The following is a 22,878-nucleotide window of genomic DNA, read 5'->3' as shown; positions in this document are numbered from 1 at the left end:
TTATTTTTTTCTGTGGAATATCCTTTCCTGTAAAATATTATCCAGGGTTTCATGAAGGAGTTTCCCTCGAGTACGATATGCACATGAGAAATGAGTCATAGCATTCTGCTTGGGTTGGTGGTTGATGTACCTTTGGGAAATCTACTGGGCTTGATCCGCGCGATATCTTGTGTCGAGGAGGAATGAAGGAAAATATCAAAATGTGTAAAATCTCGGAGTGTTCCCGTTCTTCTATGAGGTTTTACCTGTATGGGCATATTTCAGTTCCTCACAAAGCGATAAGCTGAACTCTAATTGTAAGTTTCTCTGTTAATCTCTAATGTTTCTTACAAAAGCCATCGCAGCCATAAGGTTAGGTTTGTGTGAAAGCAAGCATATGACAATAACAGGAAGAAAAGTGTTCGTAAGTTTTACATGCGTGAAGAGATATATGATATTCTGAATGTTTGACATGCAAGGTGGAGCCAGGGACAAAGATACTAGTAGGAAAACAATGCTCAGGGGATGCGGACCCCGAGCTCGCTGTGCAAAAGGTATATCACGTTCGAAATTAGAAAAGCAAAATACTTATTTACTATTCTACTTTATTTTCGCAGAACTTACATAAAGCTAAAGATTAGATTGCGGTTATACAACTTTGTCTTGACAGTGGCTCCTAAAATTTATGGTGCTACTAATAATACTAATAGGCATAAAAATAATGATTAGGGACTTTATTTTTCATCAGCTAGACGTAACAACTTTTTTTAATGCACTAAACCAATTTTTGACATACATTTCTTTGGTAGCTAGATAATGAATACGTGTTGTTATGTCTCTATTCTTATTACATCCTTTTACCTAATAAATATTTTAATTATAAACATTATAATTGTTATTTTTATGTCATTATTATTGAAAAAGTATTCAATCTTCTCCTTGGTTGACAGAACTTCGAACTCTTCCTCGAGTTTCACATCTTTCGTCGGCGGATATTTGTGTGTGAGTGATGACGAAACACCTGTACCATTCCAGAGGTGAGAATTGATTTTGAACCTCGGGTGACCCAACAACAGGCAGCTATTCTGGTTTTACCATAATATCGCAACATAATATAAACACATTGGCTAACCAGCCAAGCTCCGTGGCGGAAAAAAAGGTAAATTAAATATAGTGGTAAGCCCTTCGCGCTACGACACCAGGGGTTCTGGATTCGAATACCGGCCTGGGCATGGATGTTATTTTTACAAATATAGTAACCTGGAGAAAGATAAGCGATTCAGATTCCCGCACAGCTACTCTCAGCACCACGTGATCTGTAGCTCCATAGCAACAGACTCTCCCCTGGACACAGGATGCAGCAAGTGAGGTTCTCAGCAGGGTTTCGGAGCGGAGCGGATCAACGCTCCGACTGTTGCCCACGCTCCGGAGCGAGGAGCGAGATTCGAAAAAATGGTTCGCTCCGCTCCGGAGCGGAGCGATGTCTTAGCCCGCTCCGCTCCGGAGCGGAGCAGCGGGAATCGGAAAATTTCTCGCTCCGCTCCGGAGCAAGGAGCGAAATTTTAGAAAATGGTTCACTCCGCTCCGGATCGGAGCAGAGGAAGTTGGAAAACTTGCCCACTCCGCTCCGGAGCGACCCCGGAACGCTCCGAGGTTGGATAATACGAGTGTATACAGAAAACTAACGATCAAAGGTTCCGAGTACATTAGTAATTTTGTTTGTGCAATTTGTACGGCATTTGAAAATCGCCCGTTATTGTTGTTATAAAACTGATTATTACTAAACGCCACGGAAACAGTCCAGACAAGATTACGTCACTCATCTACAGTGTTGCCAATAAGCAAGGAATAATCCTTAAACAATACACCAGGGAAGGCACAATGAACCGCCCGCATACGTACAACGCGCAATGTGTCAACTGTGAAGCGTAGAAGAAGTGTGGCAAACCTGGAGGCCAGGGGTGTGGAGGAGGCAAGGGGAAGCTTCGATCTTCACTGGACTGTTTTCGTGAAGAGAGCGATATTATTATTATTATTATTATTATTATTATATTTTCATTATCACTTTTACTACTCTACTACTACTTCTGGGGACACTATATTTCAACAGCAGGTGTGCCACCTGTGGTTTTATAAGTTGAGAGAATGGAACCACTCATTCATTTCCTACCACCAGGGATTGGGACTGAAACTCATTTCGTTTCAACTTCTTGTTCGGGCTAAGCACTTCGGCATATCGGCCCGACGTTACAGTCCACGGCGCGGGAGAAGTGAGTTATTCCGGGATATTGGTTCGAGTAACACTGGCGAAACTACTGCAGAGAATCCATTCGACCTTCTAAAGGCCAGGAGCACGCAGAGGAAAGACGAAGCAACTTGTACGGAGGAAGATAAAAGGCAGACAGGTGTTCATGCCAAACACTCGCCGGTGCACGATTGCCATATCTAACTTTCTTTTACGCTGGTTATGTATGATACTTTGAATGTAGCGAAAGGGAAAAGTTTAAAGCAATTGGAAATTCAGGTTGCTAATTTTAACTTTTCAATTTTTGAATGTATGAAGTTGAAAATCGGAATCATGCTTATTAGTGTTACCGTAAACACGGCCAATTAGGAAAGGTTTTAATTTGAAATACAGAGTTTTCATATGTAACTTTTTAAAAATCCTGACACTAGAAAGTTGAAAACCGGCTTAACCAAAAATGTAAGTTGCCACATTTGTTTTAATTTTATGAGGGTATAAAGTCGAAAATCGGAATGCTGTTTGTATACAGCCGAACAGGGGAATTTAAATAGTATGAAATACAGGGTTGTCAAAACGATTCTTTTTCCCAATTTTAAAGGCAGGAAGTTGAAATTTTATTAATTAGTAGAGTAATTTTATTGTTATTAGGAATAATATTTTTAATTAAGGATGTTACAATTTTTATTGAGTGAAGTATTGTTAATTTGAATAGTTCCAATATTATTATAACAATATTGTTTGATTGAATATCTTTAATTTTTATAGGATTAGTTATATATATTTCTTCTATAGTTATTAATTATAGAGGCTCTTATATAGAGGGGGATTATAATATAAATCGATTTATTATTTTAGTTTTATTATTTGTTGGATCTATGATGTTTTTAATTGTTTCCCCTAATATTATTAGAATTATTTTAGGATGGGATGGTTTAGGATTAGTTTCTTACTGTCTAGTAATTTATTATCAGAATGTTCGTTCCTATTCTGCTGGAATATTAACTGCTCTATCCAACCGAATTGGGGATGTATTTATTTTATTATCTATTGCTTTAATATTAAACTGGAATTATATTTATTATTTATGATTAATTTCTGATTTTGATATAATATTAATTACTAGATTTATTATCATTGCTGGAATAACAAAGAGTGCACAAATTCCATTTTCTGCATGACTACCGGCAGCTATGGCTGCACCAACCCCAGTTTCTGCATTGGTTCACTCTTCTACTTTGGTTACTGCTGGGGTTTATTTATTAATTCGTTTTGGGGATATATTAATATGTACTGTTCTTGGTAGGGTGCTCTTATTATTATCTGGGTTAACCATATTTATAGCTGGGGTTGGTGCTAATTTTGAGTATGATTTGAGGAAAATTATTGCTTTGTCTACATTAAGACAGCTCGGGTTAATAATGTTAACATTATCTATGGGGTTAAAGGAGTTATCATTTTTTCATTTATTGACGCACGCTATATTTAAGTCTTTATTATTTTTATGTGCTGGTGTGGTTATTCATATTATAGGAGATGTTCAGGATATCCGCTGTATGGGGGGCTTAATTAATAAGATGCCAATAACTATTTCTTGTATAATAATTTCTGGTCTTGCTCTATGTGGGATACAATTTTTGGCTGGATTTTATTCTAAGGATTTAATTTTGGAAATATTAAGTATATCTTCTTTTAATTTAGTAATATTTATTTTATTATGGATTTCTACGGGCATAACTATAGCTTATAGTTTTCGGTTGAATTATTATTTAGTTGGTAAGTCTTATAGAGGTGCTTCATTTCAATTTTTTTCTGATGATGGAGGCTGGGGTATATTTAAGGGTATATTAGGTTTATTATTACTATCCATTGTAGGTAGTTCTGGCTTAATATGATTAGTTTTTCCCTCTGCTTTTGTTATTATTATTCCGCTTAACCTGAAGATAGGAGCAATCATTTGTATTTTATTAGGCGGATGAATTGGATATAATATTACGTCTTTCTTATTCGAAATTTACCCATTTTTTAATAATAAAATAATATATTATTTATTAGGAGGAATATGATTTTTACCCTACTTATCTTCGGGTGGTTTAATTAGTAGTTCATTTACTACGGGGGGTTTATATATTAGGATTATTGACTACGGATGGAGTGAGTTTATAGGTGGACAGGGGGTGTATAAATACATAAGGAGTGATTCTTTATACATTCAACTAATTCATTCTAATTATTTTAATATTTATTTTATATTTTCATTTTTAATAGTAATTTTATTAATAATTTATGTGTGTTTATATAGCTTATAATAAAGCATAATATTGAAGTTATTAGGAAGGGCAGAATAGTTCTGTAAACATTTCTTGGATTTATTTAGAGTCCAGCTTTATCATGAAAATGTAATGTAATTTTATACTAAAGAAACAGTGTAAGAGCATTAATGGAATTTCACCACTAAAGATGGAAGTTAGCAGCCTCCCCTTAATATTATACCCCTTAACTGAGGAGCTAATCCTAATTTTATTATTAACATTAATATGCCGCCTTCCTTTGGCTTCAGTTAAGTAAGCAAGGGTAACATATACCAATTTATTCAGGTCGAAGCTGATTGCTTTTGCTTCTTGCTCAGTAAAGTAAATTGAATTATTCAATACCTTTTGAATGCAACTCAAATGTTATCATTAACTATTACTCCAGCATGCTCATTCTAGTGATCCTTGGGTTCATTCATGATATAGACCTAAAAGTAAGATTAATAGAAATAAGAATCTAACACATAATCAATATATTAGTTTTGAATTAGTAATAATAACTGTTATTGGTAGTAGTAATACAATTTCTACATCAAAAATGAGAAAAATTACTGCAATTAGGAAGGATTTTATAGAAAATGGAATTCGTGCTGAGGATTTTGGGTCAAACCTACACTCAAATGGTGATTTTTTCCTCGGTCTGTAATTGTTTTTTTATAGTAGTGTGGATAATATTATTACAATTGAAGTGATTATTATAATAATTAATGAGGTACTTATAATTATATTAATTATTTACTTTATTTTATTATAATCTTTTTAATTGGAAGTTAAGTGTACTTTAAATATACTAAGTAAATATTATCTACCTCATCAATAAATTGAAATATAAAGGAATAATTATACTACGTCTACGAAGTGTCAATATCATGCTGCTGCTTCAAACCCAAAGTGATGTGTTGGTGAAAAGTGGCATAAGATATGCCGAGCTAAACATACTCCTAGGAATGTTGATCCAATAATAACATGTAGTCCATGAAATCCTGTTGCCATAAAGAATGTGGATCCATATACTGCACCAGCAATAGTATATGGGGATTCATAATATTCATATGCGTGAAGAATAGTAAAATATACTCCTAATATTAATGTTAATATAAGTGCTTGAGTTGTATGTGAGTGATTTTTTTCTAATAATCCATGGTGGGCCCATGTTACTGTTACTCCTGAGGCTAGCAGAATTGCTGTGTTTAATAAAGGTACTTGTATTGGATTAAATGGGGTGATTCCCTTTGGTGGTCATAATATTCCTAGTTCAATTGTTGGGGATAAACTTCTATGTAAAAATGCTCAAAAGAATGACACGAAAAATAATACTTCTGAAATAATAAATAGAATTATACCCCATCGTAGTCCTATTATAACTTGATTTGTATGTAATCCTTGATATGTTCCTTCTCGTGAAATGTCTCGTCATCATTGAATTATTGTAAGGATCATAGTTGTCACTCCTATTAATAATAGTATTATATTTTGTTGGTGAAATCATCTAATTATACCTGTTGTTAACATTATTGCTCTAACGGCTCCTGTTGCTGGTCATGGGCTCTGATCTACTAGGTGATATGGGTGGTTTTGGTTTGTTGACATTAGTTACTTTGATTCTCTGGAATAAATAGCAATTAATAATGCAAATACATAAGATTGGATAAATGCTACGGCTGTTTCTATAATGATTAATATAATTTGTGCTAAAATTAATATTGAAAGTCCAATAATTTCTAATATTGTTCCTGTATTTCCAATTATTGATATTATTAGGTGTCCAACTATTATATTTGCTGCTAATTGCACTGATAAAGTTATTGGACGAATTAAATTTCTAATTATTTCAATACCTACTATAATTGGTATTAATAGTGCTTGTACACCTTCCGGCACGAGGTGTGCTAATATATGTTTTGTATTGTTAATTCACCCAAATAGTATAAATGATAATCATATTGGTAGGGCTAAGGTTAGGGTAAAACAAAGTGACTTGATCTAGTAAATACATAGGGGAGTAATCCTATTGAATTATTGAATAAAATTATTGAAAATATACTAATAAATATTAGAGTTCTTCCTTGGTGATTAATTATTCCTAAAAATGTTTTGAATTCTTCATGTATTTTTACTATTATTATGTTATATAATATAGAGGTCCGTGATTGTATTAATCAAAATGGAGTTGGGATTATTAATAATCCCAGGAATGTTCTTATTCAATTTAGTGATAAATTTATAATTGATGATGTTGGGTCGAATGACGAGAATAATCTTGTTATCATTTTCAGTATTTAATTTTTGGTTTATTTTCTATTTTAAAATTGTTATTATTTAATAATTTATTATAGCTAATTATAGTAGTTAACAATTATAAATAGAAAATAAATTATTATAAATGTTGTAAATAGAATAATTCAGTTTAACGGATATATTTGTGGGATAAAAAGTATCCATAAAGATAATTTAGGTTTGACACTCCTATGTTATGTATTAACTAACTCTTTTCATTAGAAGTAGTTGTTATATTACTATTTTGTGGTTTAAGAGACCATTACTTACTTTTCAGTCATCTAATGATTCTTGTATAATTTTTATTAATCAATTAATAAAAGATTTGTGAGTTGTAGTTTCAATAATAATTGGTATAAATCTATGATTAGATCCACAAATTTCTGAACATTGTCCAAAAAATAGACCAATTCGACTAATGTTTACTCCTGCTTGGTTAAGTCGTCCTGGAGTGGCATCTATTTTAATTCCTATGGATGGCATGGCTCATGAATGTAATACATCTGCAGATGTAGTTAGTACTCGAATATCTATATTAATTGGTAGTACTGTTCGGTTATCCACATCTAATAATCGAAATGAGCCTATTGTTATTTCATTTGTCGGGGTCATGTATGAGTCAAATTCTGCTTTTATGAAATCGGAGTATTCATAGCTTCAGTATCATTGATGCCCAATAGTTTTTAGGGTTAATGAAGGTTGATTAATTTCATCTAATATGTATAATAAACGTAGTGAGGGTAGTGCAATAAAAACTAGGGTAATTGCTGGCATAATTGTTCATATTGTTTCTAGCACTTGTCCTTCTAAAAGCATTCGGTTTGTTAATTTATTCTTAAATAATGATGTTATTAGATATCCTACTAATACTGTAATTATAATTAAAATTAATATTGTGTGGTCATGGAAGAATATTATTTGTTCTATTAGTGGGAAGGATCTATCTTGTAGTCCTATTTGATTTCAGGTTGCCACTTTTAAGTAAGGGTAATCCTTATATTTGAAGCTTAAATTCAATGCACTTCTCTGTCACCTTAAAAATTAGTTGTTAATAAGTAGTATCGGAATTTCTGAGTATGTATGCTCGGAAGGAGGTGATATTTGATATCATTCAATTGATGATGCTTGTTGTAGGTTAAATAATGTTGGTCGAGCACTTGTTATACCCTCTCAGGTAATAAAAATTATAATAATTACTGCTGTAAATGATAAGATTGATCCTAATCTTGAGACAATATTTCATATAATATATGCATCTGGATAATCCGAGTATCGTCGTGGTATTCCTCTTAATCCTAGAAAATGTTGTGAAAAAAAATGTTAAGATGACTCCAATAAATATGGAGATAAATTGAATTTTTAATCAATCTGGATTTATTATTACTCCTGTAAATAGTGGAAACCAATGTACTAGTCCTGCTATAATAGCAAATACTGCTCCTATAGATAATACATAATGAAAATGTGCTACAACATAATATGTATCGTGTAGTACAATGTCTAATGATGAATTTGCTAGTACTACTCCTGTCAATCCTCCTATTGTAAATAAGAAAATAAATCCTAATGCTCATAATATTGATGGGGAGTAATTAATTTGTGTTCCGTGGAGTGTGGCAATTCATCTAAATACTTTAATTCCTGTTGGTACGGCAATGATTATTGTGTGACAATTACTCTTGTCACCAGACTTTTTTTGTAGTTTATGTGAGTGTATTTTAGAATTTCGTAAATACTCTTTAACAACTTTCTGTAGCCAGTTGTGCTTTTTGGCTTTTCTTGGATTTTCGGTTCTAGACGGCGAGGGTAGGAAAACAATAGCGACTTGTGGAATTTTTGACACTAAGGGTGACTTTTACTTGTTCAACGTCCGAGTTGCCGACCGAGGGGGAGTTCTTTCGCAACACGTGTGAGGACTGCTCTGTTTTTTTCTCTTTACCCCCAAACCTCCCAAGTGGACAACGAGCCTGGAAGAAAGACCACCGTCCAGCATTTTTTCTAAGCTAACGAACTGCGAGGCGGTTGATTTTTGAAGTTTCAAGTTTTCCTTAAATACCCCTGGACTCCAGAGGACCGACACAGTTTAGCGCCATATTCAGACCGAACACCATCTCCGCGTCACTTTGCGCGAGTTACGGAACTTTGCTTTGTTTTAACCTTTCGACCGAGTCGTGTTAATTGTCGTGAGTGTGTGATCACAGTGACAGTGCCAGGAATTGAGGCCGTGTTAATTACGTGTTTCACTTGCTCCAGTTGTGTTTTTCCCTTTTTTGTAAGGAGGGACATTGAATCAATATGGGCGGCTGAAAACTAAGAGGGACGGGACCTTCGGGTTTCCGATTACTGCTGCCATGAAGCCAAGAGAAGAAGCCACGACGCCTTGCTTAAGTATACGACGCCTTAAGTCAAGAGAACAGCACCACGACGCTTGCATAACGATGTCTGAGATGAAAGCCACGCCGCAGCGACAACTCGCATTGCCAACCCAGATGAGAGACGAAAGTACCACAACGGTGAGACGGATGTTACGCCGAGAAAAGAAGAAGAGATAGAGAAAAGAGAGAGATGAAACGACGTCCGCCCTTAGACGACCCGACGCCCTGCGTATCCCCGAACGGCCATTGAAGCCATGATCGGATGCAACGCCCCGAGCAGACAGATGGAAGCGAGGTGCTTTTCCGCCCATCTTCGTCGCCGCGATGGAAAAAGGGAAGAAAAATTAATGTTACGTCTAAACCGAAGAGACAGTTTTCGCCCGCCAGGAGGACAGACTGTCCTAGCCACGAGTGTCGTCGGCACGCCGCAACGAGGACCACGCCGCCATTGAGTCGGTATAGTATCCTCCAGTTATTTCTTTATGTGTGAGAGTGAACATTTGTCCACCTACGTCGCTACTGGTTCGTCATAACACAAAGCGAGATGAAATCGAACAATGTTGCCTGCAATTACTAATTATTTTGGCCAATCAAAATCAAAAGTACTATAAATCTTCAAAAATTAAGAACCTATTTCGCTCACCCTTCGAAATTCTATAAATGTAAAAGACCTACGATTTGTTATTGTTTTCCTATTCTCGCGCCGAGTATTTATATAATTAATTATTTGACTTTTACCGTGCTCTTTGATATATATATATATATGTATTAGAAAACTAGGTACTAAATAGTATAGCTGAGTTAATCATTTTGAATATATCCTAGTTTATATTACAGTCGTTTGTATTATCAGCACTCGTGTACTTGTAATCAAGTTAATTTCCTCTTGTCATTCATTCAGTGTATGCTTATTCTTTTGCATTGTAGTGCCTCAACAATGTGTAATGTCAATTATTATTTACTTTTGTAACTATGACGCCTAGATAATCGCGTCTCATATGTGACAGAGTGCTGGCCGCGCGTATTTACATTGAAAGCAAGCCTAAGGGGCTAATAGAAATCTCAAATTCGAAGGTACACGGGAAATAAACCAAAGAGGCGGTTAGATATTTTATCATGTAATGGTATATTGTGTTCACCCCTGCAGCGTGTGTGTGTGTGTGAGTGCATGATGGAATGAGAGCGAGGGGATATGTACAAGTAATGTGTTATATTATCATTGTTGTGTTTATTTTTGCCAAATACACGTATATATTCGTTACCCTACAGGTGTTTTTGATTCATTTATATGTATGTATACATGTATATCCTCGTATGGTCGATATTTTTGGTTTTAGTCCTGAGTTTGAAGCTGTATAGCTTGTCTCCATTGACCAGAAGGGTTATAGTTTTCTATTATTACAACAATTATTATTATTATTATCGCTATAAATGAATAACAGCACCACTTTATGCACGACGTGGCTTACCGCCGGAGGTGTAAATAACCGACCCGGTGACATGAACCTGGAACTAAACCGTTAGCTGGTGGTAGGATTCGTGTTTCCTTAACCGGAGACGCGAACCAAGGACCGGCGACCGTCCAATCGGGCGGCCGCGGAACCCTGAACCTACGGACCAGCGGTAGAGTAGTTTGGCACCTCGAACTGGAGACTTCGGTCTCCCGGACGAGTGGTCAAACCCGTTACAATTGTAGCTGCAGTAAAGTATGCTCGTGTGTCAACATCTATTCATACAGTAAATATATGATGTGCCCATACAATAAATCCTAGAAATCCGATTGCTATTATTGCATAAATTATTCCAAGGACTCCAAATGTTTCTTTTTTACCTCTTTCTTGAGTTACAATATGTGAAATTATTCCAAATCCTGGTAGAATTAGAATATATACTTCTGGATGTCCAAAGAATCAGAATAGGTGTTGATATAAGATGGGATCTCCACCACCGGATGGGTCAAGAAATGAGGTGTTTAAATTTCGATCTGTTAATAGTATGGTGATTGCTCCTGCTAGAACTGGTAGTGATAATAATAGGAGAACTGCAGTAATTACTACTGATCATACAAATAATGGCACTCGTTCTATAGATATTCCTATAGTTCGTATATTAATTACTGTTGTAATAAAATTTACTGCCCCTAGAATAGAGGAGACTCCTGCCAAATGTAATGAAAAAATTGATAGATCTACAGAGGCTCCGTCATGTGCAATTCCTGCAGATAGGGGAGGATACACTGTTCAACCAGTTCCTGCACCACTTTCTACAACTCTTGCTGATAATTGTAGAGTTAATAAAGGGGGTAGTAGTCAAAATCTTATATTATTTAATCGTGGGAAGGCTATGTCGGGGGCCCCAATTATTAGAGGTACTAATCAATTTCCAAACCCTCCAATTATAATAGGTATTACTATAAAAAAAATATAATAAATGCGTGTGCAGTTACAATTACATTGTAGATTTGATCATCTCCAATCAAACTTCCTGGCTGACCTAATTCTATACGGATTAAGATACTTAATGATGTTCCAACTATTCCTGATCATACCCCGAAAATTAAATATATTGTACCAATATCTTTGTGGTTAGTAGAAAATAATCATCGTTGCAAGAATGAGATGACTGAAATCATAGGTGATAAACTGTAAACTTATTTATGAGTTTTAAACTCTCTCATTAATTTTGGCTTTATAGTTAAGAATATAATTTTGAACTGCAATTTCAAGGTGATACGTTGTATGTATTAAGGCCTAAAAGAATGCCCTTTATTTATGACTTTGAAGGTCATTAGTTTTAAATTAACTTAAGACCTTATAAAGATATATAAATTGGTTGAATTAGAGGCATTCCACAAATTGATATAAAAATTGTAATTACTGATAATACTTGTTTTTTAAAATTTAATGGTTTGTTATTAATAATATTTCATATATTAGTTTTATAATTTATTAAAATTGATGTGAGGGAGGTTCGTAAGTAATAGTATAGGGTTAATAATGATATACTAATTAGGATTATAATTATGATTAATTGCTTCAAGTTGGTTATTTGGATAATAACTATTCATTTTGGTAAAAACCCTAGTAGCGGCGGTAGACCACCAAGAGATAGTATTGATATGAATAAGGACATTTTTTTAATAGGGGGAAGTTTTAATATGAACAGTTGATGGACATAGTATGTCTTGTTTATTGAAAATAGCATAATGGCGGATGTGGTTATAAGGATGTATAGTAGTAAGTATATTAATCAGGTATTATCTTCTGATGTTATTCTTAGAATGATTCATGATATGTGGTTAATTGATGAAAAGGCTATAATTTTTCGTAATGAGGTTTGATTTAATCCTCCAATTGCTCCAATAATTGCTGATGTTCTAATTGTTAAAATTAGAATTATACTTAAATTGTCGGTTACATAACAAAGTAATGTTGATGGAGCAACCTTTTGAATAGTTGTTATTACTAGACAGTTAATTCATGTTATTCCTTCTATAACTTCTGGTATTCAAATATGGAATGGAGCTGCTCCTATTTTTATTAATAAAGCTATGGTTAGAAGCTGGGTCTGTATATTGAAATTTATTGAATTAATTATAATTAATGCTGCAGTCAAAATTATTGATGATGCTAACGTTTGAATTAAGAAGTACTTAAGTGATGCTTCTGTATTTCGTTGATTATTTGGTGTAGAAATTAATGGAATAAAATATATTAAATTAATTTCGAAGCCTATTCAGGCTCCATATCATGAGGTGGAAGAAATAGAAAGGAGGGTTCCTATTGTGAGGGTCAATAGGAATATTATTTTTTTGGGGGTTGTGAGCATTAAAAAGGGAAGGATTAATTATAGACCTTCATATGTGGGGTATGAGCCCTCTAGCTTAATTAGCTTACCTTTTTATTATATTTTGGTGTATGATGCACTATGGGGTTTGATACCATTGGAGAAAGTTTAATTCTTTCAATTATAAAAAATAATTTTATTACAAATAATAAGAACATGTTAAATTTCATGTATACTTTACCCTATCATGGTAATCCTTTTTCAGACATTTTATTTATAAATAAATTATAATAGTGGGCTAATAATATTATTTATCGGACTTTTATTTTTATGATTAATAAGTAGAACCTATTTATTAAATAATATAAAATACTTCAGTATCGCTTTTAATTTTATTTAATTTTTTTAAGTGTTTGTAGCTAACTTAAAGTAATTGACTTATTTAATATGTCATTTTAATACTTATCGAATCTAGAGAAAGAAGAAGTTAATATATCTATATAGAACACAATTTTGAGGGAGAAAAAATTGCGTTCTATATAGTATGGGAAAGTGAGTATAATTAAAAATGGGGGAAATTTTTGTGAGATAATTTCTAATTATAATTTAATTTAATATAATGCATATTATATAATAACAAGAACCTCTCTTTATATTTTAAAATTAAAGTTTTATTCTAGCTTAAATCTCCTTAATTAAATTTCACATATGTATTTGTTAAAGAGAGGTAAAATTTCCGCCAATTTTTTATGGGTTGAGACGGCATGTTTGAGTTTGACGGTTCGCAGTGTGTGGGTTTGTTTAATTTTAATGTAAATTAGATTACAGGATATTAAATTTTAATATTTATTTGTCCGGCTAAATTCGTGCCAGCTGCCGCGGTTATACGTGGGGACATAAGTGGAGAGTTGTTGGGTTAATTGCAGCAATAATTAATTTTTGGTTGTTTATATTTTATTTATTAGGTGAAATTTTTAATATAATTTGTTCTTTATTTTTATTAATTCTATAAAGGTGGTGTATTAATCTAGGATTAGATACCCTATTATTATCATTGTAAATTTAGTCTGAGTAGTATTAGTTATGATCTTGAAACTCAAAGAATTTGGCGGTGCTTTATTCTATTTAGAGGAACCTGTTCCGTAATCGATATTCCGCGTTTTATTTGACCTATTATTGTAAAATATCAGTTTGTATACCGCCGTAATTTGAAGATTTAAATATATATATATTCTTTTTTTCTATTGAAATATATTTCAGGTCAAGGTGCAGCGTATTAGTGGGTGGAGATGGGTTACATTATATTGATTTGGATAATATGTTGAAAGTATATTTGAAATTGGATTTAATTGTAATTTTGTTTTAGAATAACATTTTGGTTTATTAGCTCTAGGGTATGCACACATCGCCCGTCGCTCTCATTTATATAGGTGAGATAAGTCGTAACATAGTAGGCGTACCGGAAGGTGTGCCTGGTTTGATTAGTATCAAAATATTTCTATTAGTTAGAGTATTCATTTACATTGAGTAGTTAGTCTTGCGATTCGACATATTTTGATAGAAATTTTATTACTATCTAAATTTTGTTTATAAATTGATTGTGTATGAAAAGGAATTTTATTGGTTTTGGTTATATATTTAGTATATATAAATTAGTTTGTTATAGATTATTAGTACAGTGTTGGGATTTATTAAATATATGAAATATTGATTTTTATTATAGATGTTAATAATCGTACCTTTTGTATCAGGGAGGATTAAATTTTAATTGAATATCCTGTTTTCTCGAAACGTGAGGAGCTAGTAGATTAATTTTAAGGTAAAAGTGTTATATTTTTCTGTTAAAATTGTTATTTGTAATAAAATGTTATTCTACTTATCTTATATCTAGTTATTGGGGAATTATATTTAATATAGTTTTACATTTTAATATTTTTATATTAATTTATATTATAATATTAATGTTTAGTTATGACTTGGGGGATGTGCTTCTGGTTAATATATTGGTTATAACTTTATAATAAACTATTATATTTGTTGGTTTGGAGATTGCTAATTTTTGCAATTTTGTTATAATTTATTTGGAATTTTATTAAAAATTTAGTTTAGTTTTACTTGTTTACCTAATTATATGTTTTAATTAATTTTATTTGGAAATTATGATTCTATTAGTATATTTATTTAATTAATTAGTGGAATTAGGCAAAATTTATTCTCGCCTGTATATCAAAAACATCTTTTCACGATTTTATATGAAGTATAACCTGCCCAATGACGCTTGTTTAATGGCCGCGGTATTTTGACCGTGCGAAGGTAGCATAATCATTAGTATTTTAATTGGGGGCTAGAATGAATGGTTGGACAAGGAATAGACTGTCTTTAGCTAATTAATATATAATTTTACTTTAAAGTAAAAAGGATTTATTTTTTTAAGGGGACGATAAGACCCTATAGATCTTTATATTGTTTTGATAATGTTTTGATTAGTAGTATAATTATATATATATTATTAAATAATATTTTGTTGGGGTGATGGGAAGATAATATTTAACTCTTTTTTATTTGATGTTCAATAATTTTTGTTATTTGGATCCATTTTTAGTGATTTAAAGAATAAGTTACCTTAGGGATAACAGCGTAATCTTTCTTGAGAGATCATATCGACAGGAGGGGTTGCGACCTCGATGTAGGATTAAGATATCATTTGGGTGTAGCATTTCAAATTTGATGGTCTGTTCGACCTTTAATTTCTTACATGATCTGAGTTCAAACCGGCGTGAGCCAGGTTGGTTTCTATCTCTTAATATTTAAAGTGTTTTAGTACGAATGGATCAAATACTTATATTATATATAATATGTATTGATTAATAATAATTACTATTATGGCAGAGAAGTGCATTGAATTTAGAATTCAAAAATGAAGATAAATTTCTTTTTATAGTAGATGATATTAGACTTATTTATTGGAGTTATTTCTCTTTTTATTTTGGTTGTATGTATTTTAATTAGAGTTGCTTTTTTTACTTTATTTGAGCGTAGGGTTTTAGGTTATATCCAAATTCGTAGGGGGCCTAATCGTGTTGGAATTTGTGGTATTTTTCAGCCTTTTGCTGATGCAGTTAAGCTATTTACTAAGGAGCAAACACTACCTACTTTGAGAAATTATTATCCATATTATATATCTCCAGTTTTTAGTTTATTTTTATCTTTATTTGTTTGAGTTGTTTTTCCAGATCACACCTTATTATTTAATTTTTATTTGGGGGTGTTTTTCTTTTTGTGTTGCATGAGAATAGGGGTATATAGAGTAATATCTGCTGGGTGATCATCTAATTCTAATTATGCGTTGCTTGGGGGTCTTCGAGCAGTTGCTCAAACTATTTCCTATGAGGTTAGATTGGTCCTAATTTTATTGTCTTTTATTTTTTTAATTGGTGGTTATAATTTACTTTTATTTAATATTTTTCAGCATTATTTATGATTTATTTTTATTGCTTTCCCACTGGCCTTAGCCTGATTAAGCTCTTGCTTAGCTGAAACTAACCGAACTCCCTTTGATTTTGCTGAGGGGGAGTCTGACCTTGTTTCTGGATTTAATGTTGAGTATAGTGCTGGTGGGTTTGCTTTAATTTTTATGTCTGAATATGCTAGCATTTTATTTATAAGTGTTTTATTTAGAATTTTATTGTTGGGTGGGTACCATTTTTCTTATTTTTTTTACTTAAGGATTATTTTTTTAGGATTTATTTATATTTGAGTTCGAGGGACATTACCACGATTTCGTTATGATAAACTTATGTATTTGGCTTGGAGGAGCTTTCTTCCGGTTTCTTTAAATTATTTTTCTGTTGGTTTTAGGGGTTTAATTGTATCAATTTATATTTAATTGCATAATAATTAGAATGTGGAGCCTTCTAGAATATTTACATTATATTTTATGTTTTCAAAACATACACTTAAAGTTTCAGTCAAGAAACCATTTTTTTAAAATTTTATCTCATAATAGTAGTGTTGTGGGAGATATAATGAAGTATATAAAATATATAACTGTTAATACTTGTCCAGTAGTAATATATGGAGTTTCTACGGGCCGGGCTCCAATTCAAGTTAATAGGATAAAGGTTGCAAATATTAATCAAAATAAAGTCGAAAATCGGAATGCTGTTTGTATACAGCCGAACAGGAGAATTTAAATAGTATGAAATACAGGGTTGTCATGTCGATTCTTTTTCCCAATTTTAAAGGCAGGAGGTTGAAATAGACATTTAATAGTACAGGAGATATAGATTTTTGGGTGGAACTAATTCCCTCAAAGACGAGGTTTGAATTTTGTAGTTCGTTGTTGGTATCTTTTTGATATACTAAAAGTCTAGAAAAATCTGAGTGTGCAAAATGCGTTTTTTGGCCGCCATCTTGAAAACAACATCAAAAATTAAATAAAGTCATGTGTGGTAACAAATTACACGGTATTTCGCGCTGGAAAATAATACAATAATGCTTTTTAGAAGTAAAATGTTAACGAAGATGAAGTAGGTGTGTAAAAATTATTTAAATTCCATTTTTATTTCAGGTGTCTTCTTCAAGTATTGACATCTTCTAAGAAATTGAAAATGGCAGAAAGTAACTGTTTCTTGTGCTCTGAAAATGAAAGCAAAACTTCAAAGTGTGTTAAGTTGTCTGCGAAAGGTATACAAGGTATCATCAGTGCAAGTAAAATTCGAAAAGACAATATCCATGAGTTATTTGAACCATTTCCTGATCACCCTGTGAGTGTCCATGTCGAATGCCGCCGTCTGTACTCCAATCCCAATAATATCAAGAGTGATATGAAATTGAAGTTGCATACTCAGGATGAAGCACTAGCCAGCTGCAGTAGAGTATTACGGTGGGATATACCAACATTTACATTTAATGAACACTGTTTTATTTGTGGTCGCTATATCTGACAGTGAGAAACGGGTTAAATCTGGCGTTATACGGGTCCGTACAGTAATGTTTCCAGAAACTCAGTTATTGAGAAAAGTGCCAAAACATCATTGGCAAGAACTTTGGATGACATAGGAAGTAGTTTAAATTACATGTTACCTGCGGAAACATCGTATGTTCTTGACGGGGGTGCACTACTTGACAAATTGCCATGGCCAAAAACTAGGAAATTTTCAGATGTATTACAACTATGTATATAACAGTCATATTGCTAAGCAATATAAAGTTAGGACAATTGTATTTGATGGCTATGTCATCTCCAGTACAAAGGATGTAGAGCATCAGATACGCACAAATCAATGATCAGTAACAGTGAAATTTACTGAGAGCTCTCCACTTCTTATTGGCAAAGGACGCTTTCTTTCTAATAATGAAAATAAACAGTGTTTTATAACCATGCTTGGGAAACACTTAGAAGCAAATGGCCACGCTGTGATTTATGCTACAGATGATGCGGACACAGTTATTGTAAAAACAGCACTGACTTTGGCAGAAGACAAGCAAATAACAGTTGTTGCTGACGACACCGATATTCTTGTACTTTTGATTTACCATAATACACGAAATATTTGTTTGCAGTCTACTACGTTCAGTGATAAAAAACGTGAGATTAAATCGATGCAACATGTGCTTGGAGAAAAAGGTATGCAAAATTATTCTCTTTTCACATACTTTAACTGGATGCGATACCACAAGCTCCTTATTTGGTAAAAGTAAATCAGCAGCATATCCACATTTTTGGAAATGTGAGGAATTTAGCATTTGCGCTACTCTGTTTGGATCAGAAAATGCAAACAGAAAGGAACTCACAGATATTGGCACCAAAGCATTGGTATCATTGTACGGTGAAAATCCAAAGACAGAGCCTCTGAACCTACTACGATATAATCTCTACTTGAAAAAAATCACAACTGCCAAAAGTGAATTTAATATTGTAAGATTGCCAACTACAGAAGATGCTGATGTTCATCATATTCTCCGCGTACATTTACAATGTCTTTGTTGGAAATCTATGAACACCAATATTGCCAATCCCGAAGAGTGGGGTTGAAAAAAAGTAGGAGACAAACTACTGCCCATAACATGTGAAATTAGCCCTGCACGAGAGTTATTACTACACATGATCCGCTGCACCTGCAAAACGGATACAAATGAGCCGTGTGGTAGTGGTAGATGTACTGAGATATGTTGTAACTGTTCTGCACAAATAGTGCACTGAAAGAAAGTGGTTTACTAGAAGCTGAAGAAGACTATTAGATTTAGCTTTTCTCTTATGTAAGATGTAAGATTGATGAAATACATATGCATTTGTATTATATAACGCATTTTGGTTACTAAAAATATGATTTTCAACACTGCATAAGCTCTCAGTTTTTCGGCCACTATTTGTTTATTTATTTTTATTTTTTAAAACCAATCTCATAATCTTTTTCAGCATGAAATTTTCCGTAATTTGATACCACACACGATTTTTTATGATTTTTAAATTTTTTTCAAGATGCCGACCAAAAAAACGCATTTCGCACACTCACATTTTTCTAGACTTTTAGTATGTCAAAAATATACCAACAACGAACTAAAGAATTCAATCCCCGTCTTTGTGGGAATTAGTTCCACCTATCACCCATTTTTTTGCATATATCTACTGTACTATAATGGTTACATACGTATACTACTTCATAAATTACAAAATGTCTGGTAGCCATATCTAACATTTCAAGTTTGTAAGCAGTAACCTGGAAATAGGCATGGTGGTTATAAGAAAATTGCAAAAATTTTGGAAAAACGACGAATGGAATGTTACTATATTTAACTTTCAGAGTCTAGAAAGCCAGAAAACGTATACGTATAAAATTAATATTTTTTGTATTATGTACGTTGTACACAGCAAACTGAAAGCAAGTTTTCAGTAATGAACAATGTGTAGTCAGCAAATAATTCGAAACAAGATGTATAAACCTTAATAACCGTGATAAACAAGAATGTAACATTATCTACTTGGATAGGGGCATGTCCTGAATTTTATGGTTTCATTTTGGAAAACAGGGCTGCGAGCAATACGTGCCTTCCTCACTGATGGCATTTGATTTGATTTTTGTTACTTTTCTCTGAATTTTTGCTAATCGCGACGATGATAATGAGAGAATTGATAAATGTGTACTGAAAATAAAAAAAATAAAAAGTAGCTCGCTGTACCCCGATATCATAGTGGTAACAACGTCGCCTTGTAATGAAGGGGCACTGGGATCAATACCCGGTGGAGGGACATAGTGGCTCGAATCCCACTTTAGGTAGGATTTAAACTGTAGGTCTATTCCCGATAGCGTATTGTTGAGTCTTAAATCCACCAAAAGTCCATAAGAAAAGACATTGTTTCAACGTATGTTGAATGTATAATTGCAATGTATATTGTGATAAATTAATCTTTAAGCAAATATAAATTTGTAATTCTGTTTAACAATAAGAGACTTCACTTTCCTTTACATCTATTCACAAGAGCATAACAATACAACTTGGAAATTAATTTCCAAATGAACAAACAACCTCTTATTCATATGTTTTACGTATGTGTGTGTGTGTGTGTTTTCTGAAATCTGGCAAAGTCCTAATAATGTATTCACTTCATAAGTGGCTATTACATAACAGAAAGCATCATTGGGTATTCAATATGAGACGAATAACGAATTCCATGGGAATATTTCTGCGAGTTCGTGGATGTGAGTTCAGCTCTCAACGACAAATGGTGTTGGTTTGACCCGCGTTAATGTCATTGGTGTTTCCTTTGTGTTTGTTTCTCTATCACAGTATATTTCTTTTCCATAGTTTCGGTGTCCTATTTTTTTACCGACTTATCTAGAATTTGTTTAAAATTACGGATCATGATAAATATACGATTAAAGGCAAGGCAAAGGTAATAGTCCGGAAAAGACAAATTGAAACTTATACTTAGGTGAAAGGACAATTGGTCATTGTTGATTACAATTATAGAAATAACTTGATCGAAATACTTGGTTTTGTTTTACATACATTTTTGTAATTCTTTTTGTGCACCTTTCCATTCCTATTTGAAGAGGTAGACTATAAATAAAAACTCGGCATGGTTTCCTTCAATTCATTATTATAGTATAGATCTTCCATGATTCTCGTGGCTTATGATGCATAGAATTAACAATTACGGATTTTTCTTTGTTGTTCTTGTATATCGATTTAACAAATCTAGTCACCTTATAATTCCATTAACCGAGACTGGTTGGAATGATTTCTCCATTCGCATGGACGTCCGGAAGGGAGGGGGCCTCGCCACCCCGAAATGAAACTCAATCAAGAAGTACATATTTCACGCATATAATTTCATTTCAGTCACAGTAATATATGTTAATTAATGCAAGGGCGTTGCAGGAACATGATAACTTCAAACTGTAGAATTTTTTTTAAAGGGAGTAATACTATTTTGGGGAAATTCTGCCTCATTCTGCCCCCCCCCCCCGCCTTGGAAAAATAACTTGCTTGTCCCTTCCTGGAAAAAATCCTGAAGACGTCCATGTATCAGCGGCGTTAAAAATTTTATTAAATGTCCATACACCACCGTTGACAAGCACACATAATATGCATGTAATGATACAAGAGAACACAGCTTTTAAAGGCTTATTTTTATGACAGTGAAGAGAAGAACAACACGTGCAAGTAATACTTTTAAAAGAGAACAATCTAGCCAGAATTGGTGTAGCATAATTCTAATACAACTCGCAACACTGGATCTGTCTGGCAAAGGCGATGTCTCTACCATGTACGGATAAGTCGAACGCAACGTACAGCGCAGCGAACGAAGTTCTCAACCCCGAAAGCACACACAAACACCCTCCTCCCCTCTTGAAACGGGCACAAGACCAATGCGCTAGCCGATTGCACTGAGTCACCTGCAAGGAACACGGAATACGTCACAAAACGAAGCTGTCTTTTGTATGGGGGAGGTGGGTCGGACAAATCCGCAAAGCAGAAAAACTGATTGCTTGAAATTATTCGTAACCCATTCAACACATAACATTCAAACTCTTATATCTTGTAACGACCCTGCCTGGTCATCACATGTAGCTATCCTGCGTGCTAGCCATATTCTTTAATATATAATTATTAATGCTTGAGAAATGCCCTGCGAGGCTTACGCTTTTGATTTATCTTTTATCTAATTTTGAGTGCATTGTTGTTAAGCATGAAGCATATATTGTTATGGCACACACGTTTTGGTTAACCCTCCAGTACTCACGCGGGTGACCATTGTCACCCAGCCCATTTGTTTTTGTTACCGCCAAGCAGTGTGATGGAAGGGAGTGATAGGGGCTTCAGTACCTTCCCCCTACATTTTCAGCTACCTGACTAGTGTGAGTTTGTATGTTGTAGTGAGGAGTGGCCCGTGTTATTGCGCTTGAAAGTCAGTTGGGTGACACTTGTCCCCCGCGCGATTAACCGCGTTATGAATGCACCAAAGCGTCCACGACTCTGTAATAACTCTCTTATTTTGGACGTATTGCTTGGTGAGAGTTCCGATGCGGATGATGTTGTGGAGAATGATAGTGACGTTGGTGGGGATGACCATTTACATGTCCAGGACGATCTCTTTGACACAGAAGAAGCAGATGAGCCACAAACGGACCAAGTGAAAAATGCCGAAAATGACCTGCCGCCCAATGCGGAAGAAGAATCCAGTGATGAAGAGGACATCCCATTTGCAAATTTATACATTTTAAGAGACCAGTTTAAGAATGTAATGAAGTGGAAGAACTATCCTCTCAGCCCAGAAATGTACGAACCATAACCGACAACATTATTTTGCAACTCCCAGGACCAACTAGACAGGGTAGGGAAGCACGCAGTGCACTTGATTGCTTTGTACTTTTTAACGTTATTGGAACTATAGTTACAT

General features: G+C 33.8%; 1 pseudogene; it reads left to right on the top strand.

The window, feature by feature from the left end:
* The first annotated feature begins 504 nt into the window (after positions 1-504).
* Positions 505-5,024, top strand: LOC145983732 (NADH-ubiquinone oxidoreductase chain 5 pseudogene; annotated as a pseudogene).
* Positions 5,025-22,878: the final 17,854 nt, after the last annotated feature.

Source organism: Lepisma saccharinum, chromosome 2 (genome assembly GCF_977018435.1).
Source record: "Lepisma saccharinum chromosome 2, izLepSacc3.1, whole genome shotgun sequence".
NCBI lineage: Eukaryota > Metazoa > Arthropoda > Insecta > Zygentoma > Lepismatidae > Lepisma > Lepisma saccharinum.
This window is presented reverse-complemented; position numbering and strand designations above follow the sequence as displayed.